We start from the raw sequence: 6,000 nt of genomic DNA on the forward strand, positions 1-6,000 counted from the left end.
TTTGGGGTCCTTAGGGACTAGTAAAGCGCTATATAAATACAGGCCATTTACCATTTACCATTTGAGATAGACTCACCAGCCACTTCATTAGGTACACATTGCTAGTAAAGGGTTAGACCCCTTTGGCCTTCAGAACTTCTTTATTTCTTAACAACACAGATTCAATAAGGCACTGGAATAATTTCTCAGAGATTCTGGTCCATATTGAGATGACAGCATCACCCGGTTGCTGCAGATGTGTCAGCTGCACTTCCATGATGCTGATCTCCCATTCTGCTGCATCCCAGAGGTACTCTATTGGATTGCAATCTGTGACTGTGGAACTCATTTGAGTGCAGCTTTGTGACATCAGAAGATGATTACACTGTGGTTGTAAAGGGATGAACAGTGTTTAATAACTATTAAAAACTCTGGAAGTGGTTGTTTTAGCTTGACGTGCTATTTACCACCACAGAAAGTAAAAAGAAAGTAAAATCAAGATAGTAGTATTTTTTTTCAGTATGTGAATACTGAATTTTAAACACACAGAAGAGCTGTTAAAAAATAAGAACACATTTTAGAGATGTTTAGACGCTGACTTACATTCAGACTCAGTTAGGTGTGCCTTTGAAAATCACTGAAACCTAATAGCTGTTCTTATTACAGCAATACTACTAAATTGATGCAGGCAAGCACATAAATATATAAGGACTAGGTGAAATTAACTTTCAGAATGCATAACCTGGTAACTGCATGCATGAGATGGAATATAGAGGCAAAGGAGACACGTGAAAGACAGTTGCATTGTTAAAAAAATAAAAACTGAAGCCAACTGTGGCTTGACAAAATGACCTTGAGCTGAGGTTTGAGAAAAGCTAAAGCCAGGGCGTGGGGGAAGACATAGAGGATTATGGGTGAGGTGGAGTGAGAGTGAGAGCAGATGAAGAGAAATGAAGAGAGAGAAAAGTGAGTGAGAGAAAGAGAAGAGAAGAAAAGCCCCAGAGAAAGTGTTGTAGCTATTTGATAGAAGCCCAGCCAATTACAGTCCTGCATTATGAATGCGGAGAAACAAATGTACCTTTTGCCAGCATAAAGAAGGGGAAGCAGGGCTCAGAGAGGTGTCTCACAAAATGCCACCTCAGAAGAGTGTTTTTATAACCTCATGGAGTATTGCCTAAGGAGGGGGTAGACTGACAGGTTGGTTCACCCTCTCATTAGTGTATCCAGGAAGTAGCCTTGGACCTGCACTGTGGGCCTAATGACTGTGTCACCATGACTGTGTGACCTGCCAGAGCTGGTATTTGGTAGTACTGTAAACTATAATTTTCTTGATGCTGTATTCCCACTGTGAGTCTACTGGCTGCTTCTTTTCAAATAAGTCTAATGGGCTGTGAAATTAGTTTTTATCTCTGCACACAATATGGCTACAGAACAATTCTGGACTATCAAGTCTCCCTAAAGGCCGGGTTTGGAAAATGCATTTTCACTCTAAATTACAGTGCAGCCATTACAAAATACCCAGCTCCTAAGAACTTGCATACGCACAGTGAAGAACGTGCGTAGGCTTCAGTAGCAGAAGCTTGTCTTCTCATTTGATTGGAGGATATTTTTGTCCGGCATACACAAGTGGACACAGGTGTCTGCATGAATACCCATTCACCTGTGCTCCTCTAGTCAAATTCAGTGAAGACATTTGTGGTTTGATTGAACCACAAAGGGACTGTGTGATGGATGGAAGATGAGACGTGCACTGACCTGTCACTTCAATCCCCTCCCGCTTCTACACTTAGACCCTTTCTTTCCTGACCCCCTGCCTGTGCAGTCTGTTCTCCCTGTGCTGCATCTGACATCCACAGTCCTGTCTTCATTCCAGCCTCCTGTTCCTCATCCACACACATTGCCTGTCACTTCCCTCCAATCCTAACTTAGCTAACTTCCCAAGCACCAACAGCAGGCCTTTCTCTATCCCGTCTGCATGCCAATCCTGATTATGAAAATGTCTACACTACTACAAACTGGTGTATATATACACCAGTTTTTATACATGCACATATATATATATAAAAAAAAAATTTTTTTGTTTTTACACCTTAGGGTGCTACTTGCTTCAGCGTGAAAATATTACTTGAAGCCTGCCACATATAATGTGTTGAATAAGAGAGAAGACGCCCCGGAGCCCAGTAATCCAAACTGATACATCCACTCAGACAACTCACATATATCCATCTACACAGACAAGGGAGAAATAATCCTCTGTCTCATCAGTCTCTATCCTGATTAAATGACAATGTATCTGCATCAGTGTCATCACTTTCTCTGTGTTTGATTGTTGAGTTGTTCCAAGGTCAGGCAATGGGAGCTTTACTTTTAACAAATTTCATTGAATCAATAGGCAATTACTTAGGGATGCAGCAGTGTTAGAGAAGGGAAGTAATGGGCCCAAAGCTTCAGCACAGTTTGGGTGTATGAGCGAGTGCATAGTTCACCTGATTGTTGTGTATGAAACCAAAATGGATTGGCAGAACAACAAACTGAGTATAAACTTGTCATGGTCCTGGGTTTGAGTTTTTATGGACTCTTACTTCTGACTTCAAGTTCTTTTGTATTTTGAGCCTTAGTTCTTTGTTTCAGTTCCTGCTTATTGGCGTTGGCCGAGTGCCTTGTCTTTAGATTACCTTACCCTGGTCTCATCATCCTGATTACAGTCAGCTGTGTCTTGTTAACCAGGCGTTAACAAGCGGCATCTTGTTGTGGCATCTCTGTTGTCTCCCCATTGTGCTCCATGATAGTGTTTGGGTTTTTTTTCTACTCTCATTGTTTTGTAGACTCATCATACATCTAATTAGAAGTTTGTTTTCTGTTACTCAGTCCTGTTTTGGAGTCAAGCCTTAGTGTCCATTTTCCTATAAAACATTGCAAACTATCCAAAATCAAAACTGAAATGTGAGCTGCAGTTGAAGGTTGCAGCAGGATCTCACTGACAAAGAAGTTTTGCAGTTCGGACTTGAGGTTAAATTGAGTCCGAAGTCAACAAAATTCAACACTCGTGTCTGAGAAACTGGGGGTGACATTGCTGGTATCACAAACTGAAGAAGGGGGTGGCTTAATTATTATTCTTTTTAATGCACCACTTTCCTAAGTAAGACATCTCAGTCATACTGGATGCACGTGAACCTCTACGTGTAGGTGTACTTAAAAGTTGCTCACTCTGTAACCTCAAGCTGTGATTTCTACATTTGCTGAGGACATTTTACATTCAGGGAGGCGTTGAATTGAAAAGCTTGATTCAGGTCTGAAAACTGTCATGTTGAAAGGACTGGTTTATTTTGACATGAGAGTGATCAAGTAGCTGAGTGTGCTTAAAGACCGGTGTTCAAATAGGTATTTGCAAAACCTACAAATGTCTATAATCTCTACACTACCTACAGCTTTTAAAAAAGGTATAGGTAGGGGGTCAGGGTTAGGGTATTTGATTTATCAAGTTTAGTATTGGTACATAAAGGAAGAATGTGAGAATCTGCACTGATGTGTTGACAGGTGAAAATTGGTCCAGTAGTAAACTGTTCAAAATATTGATTGTTATTTTTTTGTTTAAAGTGGACTCTTTTCTGTTTTGAAGTGTTTCTTTGTCCCTTCTGAGGGAAATATGATGCCATAGATCCAATCATACTCCAAAGCAGGACATTTTAAAACCAAATTTAGTGTAAGCTGTAGAAATCTAGAAAATCAACGAAAACAAAAGGAAGCGAGTATGTCTATTGTCAAAGTCTGCACCACCTAAAAAAAAGAAAAGAAAAAAGCAATGAATGCTAACTGTTGATTTCACATGGGATTTAAACCCCATGGTCCTGGCTGCTTTCAGCTGCTCCCTTATTCACAAGGGGTCACTTCAGTGGGCACCTGTTAGCTCCACAATGTTTACTTTGGCAGATTTTTATGCCAGATGCCTTTTGTGATGCAACTGTAAAAATGTAAAAGTAGAGAAAATTCTAACTACTAAGTTGGCACGATTCAATAGCATTCTGTTTTATCAGCTTTGTTATTGTTGGCTTCACTAAGATTAAGTTCTGGTGACTTCTTTTTCAGTTAATTATAATATGGGGTAACAAGAAAATCAAGTTGTTGTATAGTCAACAACAACAGTAACAAATTGTGAAAAATGTAAAAATCTATTGGATCATGATGCTTTGATAGTTTGTGTTTTCTCAAATTTACATTTACAGTATAAATCAAAATCCTCCACTTAATCCAGTCCACATTTGTTTGGCTCGCTTTCATTTGTATATTAAAGTCTCACACTGCAGCTTTAAGCTTTAACTTGGGGAGCATTTCTTTAAATCTACCATAGATTACCAAGGTCCTGGATATATTTTTTTTCCTAAAACCTACATGTAATTTACTGCACGGTAAATGCTTACTTACAATTTTATCTGCAACAAAAATGACAGCTATATAAAAAAGTTATCATCTGATGGCTCACACTGTGGGGCCAAACAGGAGTCCATGCTGCCACACTGCTACACTAACACTATCAGAAATAGGTCTAGGTGTTACACCAGCGCCAGCGAGCAGGAAGTGCCTTACAGGGTCCAATCTTAGTGCCATCTCCCAAATGTTCCAATAACTAACAATTTTCACCACTTTGCTTTCCAGTCAGCTGCAAAATTATAGATTACAGATTTGCTCAGAGTGAAGAGAGGGAAGTGGATCACTGGAGGGGAGAAAGATTGAAGGAAGGAGGTGAAGGATAGGAGAGACACAGTCATGGATAGGGAGAGCTCAGAAACTGAAAACATCTCGGGCCATCGGTAGTTTGAAGATAAACTGAAATAGAGTATGGACCTCTGAATGACAGCAGGGAATGATGAGAAATGGCATATGCTAAATGAGGCTTAAATGCCTCAGGTATCCCCTGAGAGGCTTTTAATAATGCTCAGGCATTGTGACACTCGGCTGGCCCAAGTACATCCTTTCCATAATGAAGAGAATATGCTAATAGCTGACTCATCTGCTGGAGGAAAAATTAAGGAAAGCAAACAACACCTTTGGTGCCCTCTGTTTATTGAGACGATGGACAAGCGAGATGACAAAGTGAGAAAGTAGCGAGGCAGTTTGGAGGGAAGCGACTCTGCAGAAAACTAACAGTTGTCCCGTTCAAAATGAGGCCAAAGTTATCCATTTAGATGCAGCTAGCTTCATTTTTGCAGTTTCACTTTTTGCAACACAACAACATTGAGAACAAAATTCTGGACTGAAAGCCAATAAAGTAGATGAACAGAGATAGGATTCTGTGCAATACCCGTTTCTAATTGAAACTGCTCTGCGTGAATGTTTTCAGTACAGCCAGGATGGCAGAGAAGTTAACCTAAATGCACAGATCAATAGACTAAATAATAAATGCTTACACTGGCACAACTGTGAGAGCTCAAGTGAAAGACTTGCAGGACAGAAAGAATGTCTGATGCCAAGTCCACACTTCAACTCCAGGAGATAAAATAAGGGGTCAAAGCATTGAGAGAACCTGCTAGGAGCAGCACACATAAGCTTTGCAGTAATCCCAAGGCACATGTACTTTTCATTTTTCTCCTGACACTTCAGCATGTGCATATAGATGAACAAGAGTATCTGCACCTCGGCAGGAGGACCCACACACAAATGTTTTGCCTGATGAGCAATATGTGCACGCACGTAGGGTAGAAGTAAAGATAGAATTGATATGGATCATATGCTAATATGGCTGAGAGGCTAAAAGTGAGATTGAGCACATTTCTAGCATGTTTCATTGCTATAGCAACAGCCTTTGTACTTGTGGAGGGAAGTGGGTGGCAGAAAAAAGAGCAAGAGTGAGAGTGAGAGGAGTGACAGAGAGAGAAAGAGAGAGACTTTGGCTTGCTTCTCTCTCTTGGCGAGGTTCTACCAATCCAGCTCTATGCCAACTCAAGACCCTGGGGCTTTAGACAGCCAAGGTCACTGAAGAGGAAAAATGAACAACTCCTGAACGTGTTTCTGCGTACTTCTAAT

Source organism: Diplotaxodon limnothrissa, linkage group LG5 (genome assembly GCF_057381915.1).
Source record: "Diplotaxodon limnothrissa isolate DT_005_m linkage group LG5, D_limnothrissa_male_GT1.1, whole genome shotgun sequence".
Classification (NCBI taxonomy): domain Eukaryota; kingdom Metazoa; phylum Chordata; class Actinopteri; order Cichliformes; family Cichlidae; genus Diplotaxodon; species Diplotaxodon limnothrissa.